Source organism: Phragmites australis, chromosome 17 (genome assembly GCF_958298935.1).
Source record: "Phragmites australis chromosome 17, lpPhrAust1.1, whole genome shotgun sequence".
Classification (NCBI taxonomy): Eukaryota; Viridiplantae; Streptophyta; class Magnoliopsida; order Poales; family Poaceae; genus Phragmites; species Phragmites australis.
In genome coordinates this window covers 4,905,640-4,924,992 of record NC_084937.1, presented here as the reverse complement: position 1 = coordinate 4,924,992, position 19,353 = coordinate 4,905,640, and positions in this window count along the sequence as shown.

The window sequence follows — 19,353 nt, the reverse complement described above, 5'->3', positions numbered from 1 at the left end:
GCAAATGCCACAGCCACAATCTGTTATCATCGATAGAGAAGGCGGTGACAGTGTCTTGCCCGCCAAGATGGACGAGGAGGAAAGGCGTCCAAAAGAACGCGAGCGGATGGGCTCCTCCAAACATGTCATTTCCATTGCATTGAGTAGCAAAATCTTCATGCCGGGAGAGTTGGCCGAGGACATAGACTGCATCCATATCTTGTAACACCCCGGGGACCAAAACAAGCCCGGAAGGTCACTTAGGCCAACCTACAAAATCTGCCGAGAGCTGAGGGAAAATTTCAGCAGCACCTCCCCTGAAAGTGGAGGTATAACAGGCAACAACAAATCAGACAAAACAGATATAGAATATCACAGTAGCAAAATAAAGATCCTAGCAAACGAGGTACAAGCCTCGACCAAACAACTGAACCACCATCAAACTCACTATATACATTACAGGGCAAAAGACAATATCTAACAGGATATCAAGTTTAGCCCAAGAGAGAAGGTGAACATGTAGGCGACGTGTAGCTACCCATCCCGCAAGCGATTGACACCTCAAAAGGAACCTGGAAAGAAAGCACGGGTGAGATTCGAAAATCTCAGCAAGAGAAAGGTACTTTAACAAAAAGCTATTTAGCCACAGATGAATGTGCTAACAATTCTAAATAGAAACTAGTAATGAAACAGACCGCCAACACTAGGAGAAACAATTATGACTAAGCAAGTCCAACGATAACATTAATCATTTTAACATTCGGTTGGTATAAGCCTTCAGAGCCGCATATATATCTATATACAAGCTAACTAAAGGAAATAAGATTTGATGCGAATAACCCATTGAATTTCATAAGAAGACATAACCATGCACATGACATGCTCCCTCACCCTTACCCCTCCTCGGGTAACGTAAGGGTGTGCACCGTACCCCTCCTAGGGTGACATACGGTGCTGTATCGGTACGGTCGCGGCCAGAAGACGACGATAAACTTCCAATGCATGAGATGTATATGTATGACGTGCTTCAAGCATAACTAACATAACTCCCGGAATATGCTTGAGACTTCAAAAAAAACATTGCATAAAACAATAATAAACAACTGCAGAATGGCATATCGTGCTTACTGCACTTCATAAATCAATCATCGAGTAAACTTCAGGAAACGTAAACAACATAGTAACCAGCTCATAATCAGTTATTCAGATTAGATGAATGCCTTGCAATTAAAGAATGTAGGTAACCAAATAAGAGGTTAAAGCGTAGCCATTCGCTACAATCACTTGCCTTTACCGACGATGAAGCCGAGCACTAGTCGTGACGTGAGATCGCACCACCTGAACAAACACACCATTAGTACAACAATGCCACAACGACGAAGTAGAAGAGGACACACGCTAATATGCCAAAACCCAGCGTTCGACAAGCGAAGGTTTCAAAGATATTTACCAACTAGATTGCTAGACGCCGAGTAAGACCCCCCCTCTAGCTCAGACAAAGAGCGAAGAATAAGCCACAACTTACGGCTAAACCTCGCCGGACCCGACTCCAAATAGCCAAAAGCACCTAAACCAATTATCGAAAAAGAATAACGTCCACGCCATCGGTACGCCTATATTTCGGAAAACTAAACAGAAAACTGTATCACAAGAAATGATATACTATTTCTAATTCATAGTCGAACCAAAGTTCTCACTAATTAGACTTCGCTCCGATGAACGAAAAGAATACTTCGACTCAGATGTCGTATCTTTGAATCAATAATGATTATCGAACGAATCAGACTATTGATCTCATGAAATGATACGACAGGAATTGATTGATTTGATTCAATCCAACCACAAACATCTAAGAATTACTGAGGAATCACCTTCGAAGGATTGACGACGAATCCGACAAAATTACGAAATTTCCAACTTTTCCCTTTTTCTTCTCTTTTCTTTTCTCCTTTCTTCTTTTCTCTTTCCTGGCTTCTTCTTCCTGGCTTCTCTCCCGGCCGGCTGCTTGCTTCCTCGCACCGCGGCTAGCACAGAGGCACGGCGCCGGCTTGCACGGCAGGCGGTGGCGCCGGCGAGCAGCAGCAGCGCAGCGGCGCACAGCGGCGAGCGGTAGCGGCGCACACAACAGCGGCGACGGCGTCGCACGGCACCAGCGAGCGGCGAGCGGCCGGCGTGGCGAACGGCAGCGATGCCCGGCTCGCAGGCGCGCGACGGCGCAGGCACGCGGCGCAGAGGCGCGGTGAGCCGGCAGAGACAGCACGACGTTGCGACGGGGGGAGAGAGAGAGAGAACGCGAGCGGCGTACGCGAGAAGAGTCTGGATGGATCGGGTTGAGGGCCGATCCATCCGGTACTTATCCTTTTATTTTTTTTTATTTTTAAACAATGAACGGTCTAAATTTATTAGGCTTGCTACGGGTCACAAAGTGCCCGGAACGGACATATGAATAGCAAAATGGGTTCGTCTCGACGAGATGAACGCAACCACGGTCTCCGATCGTCCATACGAGTAACGGATCAAAAATCAACTTTTTGGTCAAAACTCTTTTTTTTTCTCTCTCAAAAATTCGGTATTACATATCTGCTCCCAGATAAGCCAACCAAATGATAACCCTAAGAAATCCACTATTGCTACATCGTCTGAGGCTACCGGAGAAGAAGAGGAAGATTTGCAACATGAAGCTGAGGACAACCAGCAGCTGAATTTGCCAGTCATTCCATAGTTGCATTAAGCTCGCCATTGCTTTTTGATGATTTTTGGGGATGCTAACTGGTTCTTCCACTCTTGTGGTTCTAAGAAGGAAACACACCAGTGTTACAAGGTTTAAGAAGAGTATGCTTTACTCTTTCTAAGAAAAAAACTATTTTATTCAGACAAGCATATGTGTGTTGTACAAGATGAGATTTACTTGGGCAAATTGCTTCTTACCTTCAGTCGATGCTTCAACTGGTTTAACAGTGGACCAGGCGATGGTTCATTTGATCTGATAGAGATACAATTGGATATGAACACAAAATAGCAAATTAGACATGCTCTAACAAGTTATTACTTTGGCAATAAGAAAAAAAAAATCTCGAGAGAGAGCTGCATTGGCATTTGAACAAAACTCAGATAGTATAAAAAAAGAACGGAGCAGAGCAGGTAGACTTAAGAGAACTAAGAAGAACAGAGTAGAAAGACAGAAGGGACTAATAATGCGCTGGCAGATCAGATCAGTGAAAAGCTGAGCAGAAAGACCAGGCAGCATAGGAGAGAGAATACAGAGGAGCAGAGAGTATCGGAGTAGATCAAGGGAGAAGAGAAGTGGAGTACCTGGTCTAGATTTGGACAGAGAGGACGGCGATGGCGAGCTGGAGGTTCCCAAGGGAGCTTTGCCGGCGGCGGCCAGGGGGTTCCACTGGCCTAGGGGTGAAAATGGATGGCAGTAAATCCGAATTATCCGATTCCGTATCCGTTAAAATGCGAATATGGATATCCGTATCCGTATTCGTTTCTGAAATGGATACTAAAATGGATATATCCGAATTCGTTTTCGAGATTCGGATTCAAATGTGGATATCCGAATTCGAGATATCCGATTCGTATCCGTATCCGCCAACCAGGGAACCAAATTTTGCTAAAGTTTTAGAAATTTCAGATATAAACGAAATTCCAACTCAATCAAATTGGAACAATTTCAGTCAAATTTCATCAAATTTCAGTTAAATTTGATCAAAAATTTAAATTTCCAACATGAATTTTGAACAAAATTTGTAAAATTCCGGCCCAATCAAAGTAGAACAAATTTCATTCGAATTTTATCAAATTTCAGTCAAATGTTTTCAAAAATTTAAATTTCCAACCTGAATTTCGAAGATCGAGTAGATATCCGAATGCGGATTCGTATTCGTATTCGAAGATATCCGAATCCGTATTCGTATTCGGATTAAAATGTGGTAAATCGTACTATCCGAATTCGATTCCATGCGTATCCGATCCGTTTCCATCCCTACACTGGCCTCTACCTTACTATCGTACTCTCTCCAGGGGCGCAGTTAATTGGCAGGGTACATACAGTTGTAACCCAAAAGGATTTAAGTGACATTGAATTTCCAGTCGAGTAGGTGAAGTGGAACTGTGAAACATGCTAGTTTACATAATTGTTTTTGAGGTTACCATCCTCTTGCTCCTCTCTTGTACGATGAACAAAACTTATCGGCCACAGCATAGCATAGAGAATCTTTTGCTTTCTTGCAAGCTTGGACTTGGTATCAATTTTTTTCCGGACAATTATACTACATTGATATTGATATGGTCACAAAAGAAGTGTTGTTTTGGATATAGACACATCACCAATACAGCAAGTCATAATATTTTGACGCTACTTTTCAAAACACATTTTGCTATACCATTTTCAAAAGTTCAATCAAAACATTAAACGTGTTGACTACATGTAACCTAAAACAACACTTTTTTATGACTTGGAGTGAGTATTTCCTTACATAGAAAGCCTAGGTCTGACCTTTTTAATTCTACTATTGTATGTTGTAGCCTGTAGTATATTTGTTGCTTGAGCTTGTGTCTCTATCCTCCTTCGGCTTTCAATCTTCATATGGGAATTTAGTGGAAGATCAGGCCCTCGAGTAAGTTTCCAAGTTGAGATTTTATTAGTTAATGTTGTTTGTATTACTACGTCAAGAACAAAGTTGTTACTGTTGTTGTGATCTTCAATTGCAATAGTACTGCAGATTTTTGAAATGAATCAAAATATATCGTTGTCTCAGATTCTCAAATAATCATTTTTACCTTTTACAGAACTGTTACACGGTATTATCTTTTAATCCATGCTTTAGTCGCGTCTACGGTGTTTCAATGAAGCTAGTTTGCACAACAAAGCCGTGATGAAGGACTTCGTCATGCCATGGTAGTGTGACCATAGCCTGTCAGGGATACATGGTGCGATGAAAGCAATGATCGTGACACAGGGAGAGGAAGGGAGGAAGAGGGAAGAGATTAGGTTACAATGTATCAAGAGATTAAGTTACAAAAGACTGCTCTTGAACAACAAAGATGAATTGTGGTACAAGATGCAAATGGATCAAGAGATTAGGTTACAATGTATCTCGATCTCTCAACCTCGACTCGATTACACTAATGATCCCTCGGAGACTCGCTAGGGTTGGTAGATCCAGATGTGGATGTGGAAATGCGTGGATCTTTGCCCTAGTTGTCATCTCAACTCCCTCGGTCGCCTCCCTTCACAAAATGGCGACTTCCCCTTTTATAGAAGATGTTGTGGTAGCGCTAGGGTTGGTGCCGCCACTTGGTATGGTTGCCGCCGGAACCAGTATGGTCGAAACTTCCTAGAGTCGATCCACGCATTGCGTCAATTGTGAAATTGTTTCAAATCTCGTATCTTGCGCGCCCATATCCACTTTTCCCATATTTATGCACATTTCCTGTGTTTTGCTCAACGAATACCATTTGCACAATAAAAAGATAATAATTAAGGTAAAAATAGCACAAAAGATATGTGGATTTCTAATGAAACCTAGAGAAATTTTCTATGCATTTTGGACACATCATGTATGTGTAAAGTGAACTATGCGAGTATCTTTGAACGTTGAGATGCTTAAATGGTGAGATGCTTTTTGGTTATCTTTGAATGTTAAGATGCAAGATTAAATTGATGAGATTATGTGCACATGTGCACTGCATGTTTACAAGCTGGCGGGAATATGGGCACACCTGCGGGTAAAAGATGCTCGTGGGTGGCCGGCATGAGTGTCATTTATTACCTGTTGCGGGTAATGGGTGCGGGCATAGGTTTGGTAATGAGTTCGTGGGCACATATTTGACTATAGATCACCTCCCTGGGGACTCCAGGCATGTCGAACAGCTGCCATGTGAAAACATATTGCTTTCTTGGAGGGAAGTGATGAGCTCAAGTTCCTATTTGAGGTCGAGGGTAGAACCTACCCTGACTGTATTGGATGGGTCCGCTGGATCAAGGGGGACAACCTTGACATTATTATTAGGCTTTGTGACTCCTTTCGGCCTCGAGTGCTTTTGACTCGGCTCTGGATCACAAGCGAGCAGTCTCTAAAATTGCTGGACCATGTCAAAGCTCTTCTTGTCGCACTTAAATAGCTACTCGCTAGTCTCCCTGAGTAGTCAAGACTCCCTTGGGGCTTGGTCTTGATGGTATGGTAAGCATAATGTGTTGCAGCCATGAATTTAGCCAAAGTAGGGTGGCTTAGGATCACATTGTACGTGGTTTTGAAATCCGCCACATCGAAGAGGATCTTTTCAATACGGAAGTTGTTTGATGCACCAAATGTAACAAACAACTCAATCTATCCCAGTGGTCGAGATGATGATCCTGGAGTTATATCGTTGAAAGGTTGGGCTCCTAGTCAGAGCTCACTCCTTAGTATGTGTATAGCATCCAAGGTCTTTGTGAAGAGCAGGTTCACGCTGACCTTTATGTTTCAGATGGTGGGCTCGATTACTAACGGATACCTACCAGAATGTGATACCGACTTGGGACTTCTCACTTGATCACCTTGTACTGTCTTCTAGAGTCATACGAGGCAAAGCGCCCAACAATGTGAGCCAAAGCCTAGTCGGATCCCTGAAAATCCATGTCATCATCCTGCATGGATTTCAACATTGAACCCTTATCGGTAGATTTAGACTTCTTGAGTTGTTTTTTGACTTGCTTCTTCAGCACTTTGCAATCTTCAAAATCTTGCTAACTGGACTTGTGGATTGGACACCATGTCTTGTCACCCCGAGTTCGACCCTTGTCATCCTGGTCGTCACGGGTCTTAGTCTGATCGACCGCTAGGATTTCTAAGTCGGTGGTCTTCTTTTTGTTTCCACGGTCTTTCTTCTTCTTGCTAGCTTGCCTAGGTGATTTGTGCATCCTGGTGGGTGGTTTGGTGCCTCGTTTGTGCTTTTCCCTCCAATTGCGAGCTTCAGCAGCAGCCATAAACCTGTCGGCCATGGTGAACAATTCCTTGGTTGTCCTTGGTGGTCAAATTGCCATCTCTTCAATGATCCTCTGGTCTTGCACACCAGGGAAGAAAGCGAGGATCACAGATGTATCGGATACCTCTGGTGTTGTGTTCTCCTTGTTCCAGCTGATGCAAATTGTCTTCTTTCCTAGGTCACTTTTAAATGCCCAAGAAGTTGGCAATGAACATGGAGCACAGATGTGGCCACGATCGTATGGAGTTCGAAGGCCGATTCATTAACCAAGACCTGGCTAACCCCTGCAAGCCGGTTGGCAAGTAATTGGCCATCACCTTTTTCCCTCCTCCAGCTACCTGGATGACTGTTGTATAGATCTGCAGGATCTCAGATGGATTTGTACTGCTACCTTTACTTCTCTATTGTGCTGGGTCAAAACCTCTTAGGCCACTGAACTACTCGGAGGTTGGACGTAAAGGCGTGGCATCCAGCGATGACTCCAGTGTTGTCATGAGAATAGTGATGAGGACTTAGTGACCTATCTCTTGGAGTCGGAGTTCTATGTCGATGATCACAATTTGGTGAATTGTTCCTTGGGGACCTGTAATGGCGACCGCGTACGGGTGACCTATTTTCGTAAGGTGAGCGGGGTCGGTGTTCTTCCCTTTCATGGTCTTGTCTTTGGCCGTTGATGACCTCTCGGAGATCATGCTCTCTAAGGGACTCCCTTAGGTCCTCGTGTTGACTTGGAGAATAACGAGGCCTTCGGTTTTGATGGGAGGAGCTCTCTACCATCGAGTATGTCGGTCGACCAGATGGATTTCAAGAATCACGGCGTTGATCGATCGACGATCCATTTTTGGACTCAAGCCAATGGTGTCTACGTGGGGACCGCTATCGGCTTTGTCTTCTAAACCTCTGCTGAGGTGACCGAGCAGAAGGAGAACCTAAGGTGGCTTGTTGCTATTGTGCAGTAACTACTAGCCTTGTGACACTTTGGATCCAATGCACAAGTGGGGAGTTTGCCGATAAATCAGCCGGAGAATGGTCTAGTAGCAAACTGGTGCCTTGGACATTCTGATCAGGGGTTGGCAACAGCACCCCATCGAGATCGAGTCATCTCAGCTGGATTGGGGTCCTTGGTCAAGTTGATCGGGGAGATAGTATGGGAGAAGCTGCTTGAATGTCATGTTGCTCGTTCTGATTTCTGACTTGACCATTGTCGACACCCTGACCCACCACCACATTTAGATCGGCCCGTGGAAGTGCAGCTAGACTAGGTGGCAATTGATGAGCGAGAGGATTTTGACCGTCTGGGTCTTCGAATGAGCCAGTGCTTTTCTCCGCTCCATTGTCGTCGTGAGATGCCATGTGAACTTTGCGGTCCATCTCGCTGCTCAATTCTAAGGTGGTGTAGCAGGTCACAACCATAGGATTGTCGGGGTTGAATTCGAGTACTCCGACCTCATGGCAAAGGTCCATGGATTTGGACTCGGAGATGCCCGCATAGACCAAATTACCTTGGTCGCCTAGCTTGAAAACCGGGCTACCAAAGGTGATCATTGTGGGAAGTCCGACTGACGAAGATTTAGATCTGGTTATCCTAGGTCCAAAGTTGTTGTAGAAGCACTTGTCTGAGAAAACGCAACTTCCGCGCATGGGAGACATGTTTTTTCCTGAAAAAATAGCTGAAGTCCCCTACCTAGCGTGCCAATTGTTGATGATTAGTAAATCGACAATAATACTTGTAAAATCCGGTGGTACCTTCAGGATCAGGGCACAATCATGCACAACGATGGAAACACGATTTAGACAGGTTCGGGTCTCCTGGAGGAGTAATACCCTATGTCCTGTATGGTATGGATATATTTTGGTAGTATTGAGTACAATTGCTGGTGTCTATCCTAATTACAAGGATTGGGGGTTGACCTAAAGCTAGAGTGCTACTCGGCGAGATCTTGGCGATGGTCAGGATGGTACTGGGGGTTTGTCAAGCTATTCCTTGATTGGATTGGTTTGGATCTCGGGACAGTTGGGTTCTCCTTTTGTCATCCCTGGGGTCCATACCCCTTCTTTTATACTCCCTCCGGTTATAAATACATATTATTTTGGATAAGATACGGTCTCTAATACATAGTTATGATCACTATTTTCTATTATAATATATTTATAAATCCATCGAATTTGTAATATTATGAAAGATTTTTTCAAGATAAATCTACACATACGATTTTAAGGTTTTCAAACTAAATATTTTGAAAGTTATTGTTAGTCAAAGTTTTAAAAGTTTGACTGAATCTTTTCCAAAACGATATGTATTTATAATCAGAGGGAGTAGTAGTAGGACAGCTGTCATTGCCGCCTATGTCTTTGACTTTGGACTCCTTGAAATATTCTTGATCGTGTAGAAATTGGACTCCGAGGATGGAAAACCCTGGTCATGCTCGGCTTGGTCGTACCTGCCCAGAATTTCCTAACCTTCAGGGATTCTCGAACGTACCATACCCTTTGTTAGGGGTTTGAAGTAGTCGAAATAGTACCTGGATACTCCGTATATATACCCTGTATTTGGTATATGTATTTACCAAGAATACCCAATATTTGGATATTCGACAATAGTTCTCTGCTCATACTTAGTCACCTGTTCTGGTGCACTAATGTTTCCCGCTAGTGTATGTTGAATTATGAAATTCCAATCTCATTAACCTAGATCAACAAAAAGTATGTATTGTGAATGTTTTTTTTTCCTTTTTCAGTTAATAATATTTGAGACTTTATAGCCCTTTAGTATTCACATGATGACTACTTTTAACATCTTTACTATAGAATTTCAATCGTATGAAGCATAGTCTACTCAATCTTCCAGTTTATTTGAGAATGTCCGCGGAAACATAATCATTAAAACTTGATATTGAAACCGCTCCTAAACAGTGATAGCTTGTAGTATTGACATGATGACTACTTTTGACATCATTTTACTGTAGGATTTCAATTATATACAGCATAGTCTATTCAGTCTTCCTGTTTATTTGAGAATGTCCACGGAAACATAATCACTAAAACTTGATATTGAAACTGCTCCATAACAGCAATAAAACCTTTTCAAAACATAGATTTAGAGCATCTTCAATCGACTCTTTAAATTTCGCTCCCTATATTTTCATACAAAGAGCCTCTCCAAAAGAATCTCAATTTCTCTACGCGCTACAACCGACTCTCTAAATCTCGCTCCCAAAATTTCACTCACCTATATTTTATTAATATCCTATAACTAACAAAATATTGTATATGTTTGAATTTGTAACTAAATTCAACTCACCTATATTTTATTCATGGGCATTTGGATGAATTTTGTATATGTTTGAATTTTTGTTTGAATTCAAATTGAATTAAAACACTACTACAAAACCAGGCTTATATACTGGCCCATCACTGCCGGTTGTTAATGGGCCAACAGTGATGAGGCATCACTGCCAGTTCAAAAGCCGTGTGTGAAGAGTCAACGAATGTGGCTTATAAACCGGACTTAAGCCGACAGTGATGCTTTACTGCTGAGTGAAGGCACTAGCCGGCAGTGATACCTCAGGTATCACTGTCGGCTCTAGCTATGAACCGGCAGTGATAGTTCGTCAAGTATCACTGCCAGCTCGTATTATGAGTCGGCAGTGATAATGGGTATCACTGTTGGCTCATAAGAAGCACCGACAGTGATAATGGGTGAGCAGTGACTGGTCGGGTGAATAGTGTCTGGTCAGGTATCACTGCCGGCTCATGTTATAAACCAGCAGTGAAGGGGGTATCACTATCGGTGCGGAACACGAGCCGGTAGTGATAATGGATGATAGCTTATCTTCAAAAATTCATAATTTTTCCATACGAAGTCGGATGGGGACAAAATTTATATAAAAATTGTAGCCCTCGACGAGATCTACAACTTTGTAGTGAATTTTTTTTTTCATTTGAAGTTATTAAGACATCCAAATAATCATTTGAAGTTTCAAACAGAAGAGATCACAAGGATTGCATATACTATTGTTATCACAAGTACTTCTGTGGTGGGATGGTTAGGACGTATCGCGTGAGTTGAGAGGTCTCAGGTTCGTGTATCACAAACCGTACGCGCGCGTATTTCACGCAAAAAATCTCATGACTTGTGACTTGCACGGGCGTGGGGTTCCTCGGGTGCAAAATTTATTTATTTATTTTTAGTTTTTCTGGCCCAAAAAATCAATCGGGGGCAGACTGTATCACTGTCGGCTGAAGTCTTTAGCCGATAGTGATAACCGACTATCACTGTCGGCTGAAGTCTTCAGCCGGTAGTGATAACCCCTTCACTCCCAGTGTCTGGGCCGGCAGCGATAGTCTTTGACTATCACTGCCCGTTGCCCACTGCCGCTTCTAAAACCAGTAGTGAAGACACTTTAGAGCCGACAATGATAGAATTTTTTGTCGTAGTGAAAGAAGAATATCACATGAAATGATAAAAATGCATATAAATGGAGCATTACAAGCATATAAAAATTCATATCCAATTTATTTGTAACAACTATTATTTGCCACGGCTATTTTTTTTTTGCAACAACTATAATTACAATGGTTAAAATTCCAACGGCTATATTGCAACGGCTATATTCCATTCCAAGCATTGCCATTGTTTCCATTAATCAATATGCTAACATAATGATCCATAGTTCCTAGAAAATTCAAGAATATATAACTTAAAATCTTAAAATTGAGATTAAACAAGTAACTGAAACAATTCTAAGCCGCATCAACCCTACCTGGCATTTCATTGAACGACTAAAGTGCAAGCAGTAGCAGTACACACTAAACACTAAAATTCCCTATGTAACTTAGAGTTGTCAATAATTTTAGAAATAAATACATTAGTTTAGATGAATATTAATGAATTGTCTCTGATTTTTGGGAATTAAAAATTATGCCCAAAAATTCAAGCAAAGTACAAAAGTAGTCAAATTTGGGGAATTTTAGTTTAAAATTTGTAAGAGATTTTTAGTTGGAACTAGTTAAAATGGGTTCTCTGTTATTTATGCTATGAGCACAAAAATCAGTGTGATTTTAGGAGCCTAAAAGTTCATCTATTGAATTTATAAAAGAATGGAGGAGTGAAGTTTTGAAGCATTTGTTCTGTCCTCTCTCATCTCGTCTCGTCTCGTCTCTCTCCTCTCACCAAGGTGCATAGGAGCCAAGCGACACGCGGCCGAGCTCCTCGGCCTGCGTCCGACTTGGAGGTCAGGATGGCGAGGCAAGAGTGCCCGCTACCTTTAGCGAGCCTCTCGCGTGATATGGCGAGTGAACAGCGATGGCGATGTTGTTGGCGAGTCAGTTGGAGGCGTTGTTTGCTGGCTACGCCCGTATTTTTAACAACACCATTGACGCGGGGCTGGCTGGGTCGCTTGCTTAACACGGGCCTCCTGACCCTGCGTCGTTGGTCATCGAGTGAGTAGGATGACCAGGGAGTGGGGTCGTGGCTTGTGGAACGTTGGATTCGATCCGGTCCGTTCGCTTCAGGTGCTGCTACCACTACTATAGAAAGTGGTTTCACTGTCGGCTCTAAAGTGGCCTTCACTACCGGTTTTGGAGTCGGTAGTGGACAATGAGTAGTGATAGTCCCCGACCATCATTGCTCGCTCGGGGACCGGCAGTGAAAGGGGTTATAACTACTGGCTAAAGATTTCAGCCGGTAGTGATAGTCGGTCCCCGATTCAACATTTTTGGGGCAAAAAAGCAAAAAAAAAAAAAAATTCACGACCACCAACCAGTCACTGCTCACTTGACCGGACCCGACCATTCACAAGTTAAGCGATTTTCACACGTGTGCGGTTCCAGGACTCGAACTCACGACCTCAGAAGCTCCGCGCCCGTAACCCCTTTAACCATCTCACATCTCATTCTTTCTTGAGTATAATAGCAAAATCAATCCTTTTGATCTCTTCTCATCGAACATTTGAACAGCTATTTAGACATCTAAATGATCTTACATGAAAAAGTTGTCAACTATAAAGTTATAGATCTCGTCGAGTTCTACAATGTTCATATAAAATTTGTCTCCACCCGACTCTGTATAAAAAAGTTTGTATCCAATCTGTGCAGTGTTCAGTAAAACAGTCATAACTTTTACATACAGAGTCCGATTTCGACATTCGATCTCTACTTTCGAAGCTAATGAAGAGGCGCATCCGAAAAAAATACATGTATTTAGACTTGTACCTTTTTTGGCTCAAAAAAAGGCTCGAAAGACTCTCGATAGGACCTTTGAAGTTTTTGGTCGAAAATTAACCTTCTCCAATTTGTCTGAAAATTTTTGGAGACATAGTGCTACATTTGAAAGTTAGTGCTGCGTAGACGTTTTGTCAATCCGAGTAACCAAACTCACGATAAAAATCTTTGAATTTGCAGTTTTCAACTTTGTGGCATTCTGTGTGGCTTTTTTTAGTTATTCCTACTAGTTTTACAGTAGATCCAACAATTTAGTTTGTGATCGAATGTGTAGTTTCCTTCAACAGTCTTTAGATGTTTATTTGTGAGTAAATTTTACAAATCCATCAATACTTATTTATAAATTAGTACATCACATAAGAAGAATATTAGTATATTTTCCTTGATTTTGGAGAATTTATTTGAGGTATTAAAAATTGCTAGAAGTTATAAAAATGCGTTTTTTGAGAATTTTAATTAAATATTGGTTTAGGTTTTCTGATCAAATTAATTAAAATGAGTTGTTATAGTAAATTTTAATTTACTCATAAAAATATTTAAAAATTTTAGATTTATTATTGTGCTCCCAGATAAATTTTTTGGGACTTTTTTACCACTCTTGTAACACATGAGCAGTACACACAAGCACAGCTGACCACGCCAGTCGTGTGTACGTTCAGCTCGTGCTCGTACTCAGCTCGTGCTCGTTCAGCTGTGTTCGTGCTCGTGGTCAGCCGTACTCGTGCTCGTTCGTGCGCGTACACACAAAGATCAGAAGTTCACGCTGGTTTGTGTATCTACATGACTTTAAATAAAAAAAATAATTAATTATAAAATTATAGATTTTGTCGAGAGTTATAATTTTTATATAAAATTTATTACTATCTAACTTCGTATGAAAAAATTATAAATTTTTTAAGATAATTACCATCTATTTTCACTACCAATTCATAACACAAACTAACAGTGATACTTAACGTACTATCACTATCGATTTGTAGCTATAACCGACAATAATTAGTCAAGTTTCACTGCGGTTCAAAAAAGACCAGCAGTGATACTATCCCTGTCGGTTTAAGGCTAAAATCGACAGTAATAATCAATTATTACTGTCAGTTTTTTTTTAATTAAATTTTATGCCGGTCTTTAATACAAATTGATAGTAATACTCTATCGCTATTTGCTCGTAAGAAACCTACAGTGATATAGCGGACTATATAAGAGTTTTTTAAAAGTGTGGGCTGCAGGTCGCTGCTAGGTGGGGACGTCGGCGACCACACCTCCTCACTCATCGTCTCTCACACACAAACGTTGGATTCTGTAAAACAGTGTAGTGAAAAAGGGCCGTGTCAGCTGACTAATTAGCTGACTGATTATTTATTCATTTATTGTTGTTTATGTGTGAGAGGGAGTTCATTGTTGTTTTTGGTGGACCTCTATTAAAGTTGTGCTCACAGCTATTCCATTGCAGTGGGATTCCCTTATCCGGTCATGTTCTTTTTTATTTTGCATCATATATATATGATACATAGTTACTTTGATTTAAGGAACAATTATTTCTACGCCATTACAGATAGCTCTAATCCCGGATTTAACATCGCAAAATGACTAATCCCATATATACCATCGTCTTTGCAAATCTTATCCTAAATCTTATCCTTATTTGCCATTGTTGACCAGTCAAGCCGTTACGGAGGCGTGCATAGTCCTTTATATTCCTGTCTTCTTTCTCCTCCAGTCCCTGCCTTTGTTCTTTCTTCTTCCTCCATTAATCTTGCACTGAACTAGTACAAAGTTCGAACAACCACGTAGCAATCCAACCCAAGTCCTTCCACGAGTACAAACCGATTCATCTAAATTCCAAAAACCCCATGCCCATCAATCCATCATGGATGCACCGCATCACGTTTCTCGACACACGCGTCGGCCAGCTGTGGCTCACAAAGTGATCGGCCTCGAAGAAATAGGGCCCGACCCGCAGTCTCTGGACCATTGCCTGCCGATGGGCCCGAGGGCTGCTGTCGGTGTTGTGAGATCCAGGGGTCCCCGAGTTCCGAGACCAGGACAGCGCAGTGACACGAGGCACCTCTCCTCGGGGGTCATCTCCCCGAGGGCCTCAGGGAAACAAGGTCCGGGAGGAGGTGCTCGGGGCCAAGAGCAGTTGGCTCCTGAGTACCCAGAGCGCCTTGAGGACCCGAGAAGAACCAGGTCCAGGAGTGGGTGCTCGGGGCCAAGAACAGTTGGTCCCCGAGCACCCAGAGTTCCCCGAGGACCCGAGAAGCCCTATGACGGTAGACCCCGCAGGGACTCCACGATGTGGTGTCGTTCGGTGGGAGGCCCGATGCCGTATTTAATGAGGAGCGTGGCCGGTCACATCCGACCACTCTCCCCCACGCCTACCGTGCTGATTACGCCAGTCCCTGCTGCCGCCTGGCAGGAGGGCGTGTGCACAATTAATGCGGCGGGTTCTATCGCATGTCCCCTCGCGGGGCCATGAAGAAAGACGGCTTGAAGATATCTTCGATGGGCTTGAGGCTTATCGCCCATCATTCTATTGCATTAGACCGTGTCAGACCTACTCTGACTGGACAGGCATGAGAGGGTACTTAGAGGCTGGCTGGTGGGCGCCGTTGCGCCTGCTCAGGCTGGGACATGAAGACCGATGGGACCGTCCGAAGGATGCATTTTCAACCCTTTGTAACATCAACTGTAGGCCCATGATGGTTCCTTTCCATTTATTGTTTACGGGAACTTGTGCCCTCGTTTTGGGCACTCCCTGAAGGGCCTCCCCCCTAGTGGATAAAAGGGGGGAGCACTTCGTAGAGGAGAAAAAAAGAGATAGAAGGCAAGTGATAGAAAGGCATTCGAAGAGCATTGATAATATATCAGACACACAGGAGTACGGTATTATGCCTCCGTGCGGTCCAAACCTGTATAAACCCTTGAGCATTCGTCACTATTAGCCAACGACGATTCCTCCCGCCTTAAGTCCCACACACATTAACCCCACGTACGAGGTAGTTCCAGGACTAGCCCCTCGATAGAATCTCAAAGGGGGTCCCTCAGGATCCCTGCTCGCGGTGTTAATCCACCGACAGCTGGCGCGTCAGGTAGGGGAGTTGCATCCCTGAATCCACCTCGTTTTTTGCAGGAAAGATGGCAGGCGGACATTGTCTTTAGCGTGTTGACTCAGACTCGAACGAGGAAATGGAGAACATGGCCCAGAGAGCCCCAACTCCTGCTGGTCCTCAGCAGCGTCAGCACCCAGCTCGTACGGCGCCTCCCTACATCGGGGACAACAGCGCTGGGCCCAGTATGGCCCCGACCACCGCGGGCGGGCCGCCAAACTAGCAGCAACCAATAATCGCCCCTGCCGCGCTATCGGCATCCAGACAACGCCGAGCGCCGTTACGGCGTAAGATCAACTTTGGTGACGCCAGCCCTGGGAGTGCCTTGCTTGCGGCGCAAGCACTCCTTAGGCACCCGCCTGTTCAGGCAGCAGGAGAGACACCAGAAGGCCGTTGGCTACAGGAGGTAGCAGACTTGGTGGGCACGGCTCACCGACAAGTACTTGCCCAGAGTTCCCCTACCACCTCCCTCTGCGGCACAACAAGAGCCGGAGCATCTTCGGGTGGCGGCAGAACCGGCCGGGGGGGCTCCAAACGAAGTGCCGCCCCCATGATCACGACGGGAGCTCAAGACCTCTGTTTGCACCTCGACGAGCGGAGGGCCATTGAGGATGCGCGTGTCACCCTCGAGCGCCGTCGGGAGTCCCGTCGCGAGGCTGAGGTGGCGGAGGACCAAGCTTCCTCTATGCCGACCTACAACCGCCGGGGTTCCCCGGCGCGTCGGCGTTCACCCCCTAGGGGCACAACTGGCACCGAGGTGTGCGGCACGGGCTGCCGAGCGTTCACCGGCGAGTTCTGCTGGGTCAACTGGCCCACAAAGTTCCGGCCCGAACTACCGGAGAAGTACGACGGTTCCGTCGACCCTGTCGAGTTCCTCCAGATCTACACTACCGCTGTCCAAGTGGCGGGCGGGAACAAAAAGGTGATGGCAAACTACTTTCACGTGGCCCTGAGGGGCTCTGCCCGCTCTTGGCTTATGAACTTACCCCCAGGCTCTATTTGCTCCTGGGATGATCTGTGCCACCAGTTTGTGGCGAACTTTCAGGGCACTTTCGTGGGCCCCGGCCTGGAGTGCGACCTCCACGCCGTCAAGCAGCAGGAGGGAGAGATGCTGAGGCGGTTCATATGACGCTTCAGCCAGGTCCGCAACACCATCCCGCGGATCACCCCCACGCTATCATCGTCGCCTTCTGGCAGGGCATCCGTGACGAGTGGATACTCGAGAAGCTAGGCACGCACGAGGACGAGACCACCGCAGAGCTTTTCGCGCTGGCCGACAAGTGCGTCAAGGCGGTGGAGGCTCGGGCGTGGCGTGTTCCGCACCCCGAGCAACACGCAGTTGACAGAGCAGGTACTTCCCGCTCCAATAAGTGGGAAAAGAAAAAGAGGAAGAAGCGCGACGTTGCCCCTGTCCTGCCGGCGGAAGAAGCCGCACGCAGGCCAGCACACCGAGCGGCTGTCAAGAAAAAGCCCGTTCCCACGAGGCCAGAGGCAGGAAAGTGGTGCAAAATCCACCAAACCGACTGGCACGACCTAACCGAGTGCCGGTCGGTAAAAGGTCTCGCAGAGCGACGCCAGAAGGAGCGCGATGAGCGCCGCAAGGGTGGCGACGACAAAGGTGTCCCGAAACTTAAGAGCTCGGGTTTCAAGAGCCCGAGCACACCGTCGCCTTCATTGATGGGGACGCGTACACACCCTCCTCTCACCGCTGTGTCAAAACAATGCGGCGTGAGGTGTGCTTGGCAACCCTGAGCGCGGTGGCCACTAGGCCCCTCAAGTGGTCGGAGACCCCGATCACCTTCAGTCGAGCGGACCATCCCGTGAGTACTGCGGGGGTGGGGCGACTACCTCTGGTGGTGTCCCCCACCTTCTGCAATGTGAAGGTCAGTCGGGTGCTGATCAACGGGGGTGCAGGCCTGAACCTCCTGTCCTAAGAGGCGTTCAAGAAGCTGTAAGTGCCTCCGAAGCATCTAAACCTGTCCCTCCCTTTTTATGGGGTGACGCCGGGGCACACCCTCCCCCTCGGGCAGGTTGAGCTACCCATCACCTTTGGGAGTCAGGACAACTTCTGGACGGAGAACATCATCTTCGACGTTGTGGAGGTCCCCCTCCCCTACAATACGATCCTCGGGCACTCGATGCTCGCCAGGTTTATGGTGGTGACACACTACGCCTACCGCACCGTGAAGATGCTGGCCCGGCCAGCCCCATCTTCGTGCCCGCCGACACTGGCAGCGCCGTCTCCTACGCCGAGCAGCTGTACTCGGCCTTGGTCTCCGCTCGGGTCGAGGTCGAAGGACACCCGGGGTGTCCAGGACCCTCCTCCAAATCAAGACTCGTCGCCGACGCCTCCATCCCTGCGAAGGAGGTCACGGTGGGCGAAGACTCGTCCAAGGTCACTAGAATCAGTGGTGACCTGGACGCTAAATAGGAAAGCGCGCTTGTCTCCTTCCTCCGAGCTAACGCTGACGTGTTTATATGGTAGCTAGGGAGGTGATCGAGCACCACCTTGCTGTGCGCCCAGACGCACGGCCGGTGAGGCAGAAGGCGCGCCGACAGGTACCTGAGCACCAGGAGTTCATTCGGGAACAAGTCAACAAGATCCTTGACGCGGCTTCATCCGAGAAGTCCTCCACCCGGAGTGTCTAGCAAACCCCGTTATCATCCCCAAGGCCAATGGTAGGCTGAGGATGTGCGTCGACTACATTGACCTTAATAAGGCTTGCCCAAAAGATCATTTTCCTTTATCTCGCATAGACCAAATTGTCGATTCCACTGCGGGGTGCGATCTTTTGAGCTTTCTTGATGCAAATTCGGGCTATCACCAAATTCGCATGGCCAGGCAAGATGAAGAAAAAACATCTTTTACTTCCCCGGTGGGGACTTATTGCTATATGTCGATGCCTTTTGGCCTGCGCAACGCTGGATCTTCATTCCAGCGGGCCGTTTGCATTACCCTTAACACGTAGGTTAGTCGGAACGTCGAAGCCTACGTTGAAGACATCATGGTCAAATCTCGAGAACTGGCCACCCTACTTTAAGACTTGGCTGAAACATTCAATAGTCTCCGTGG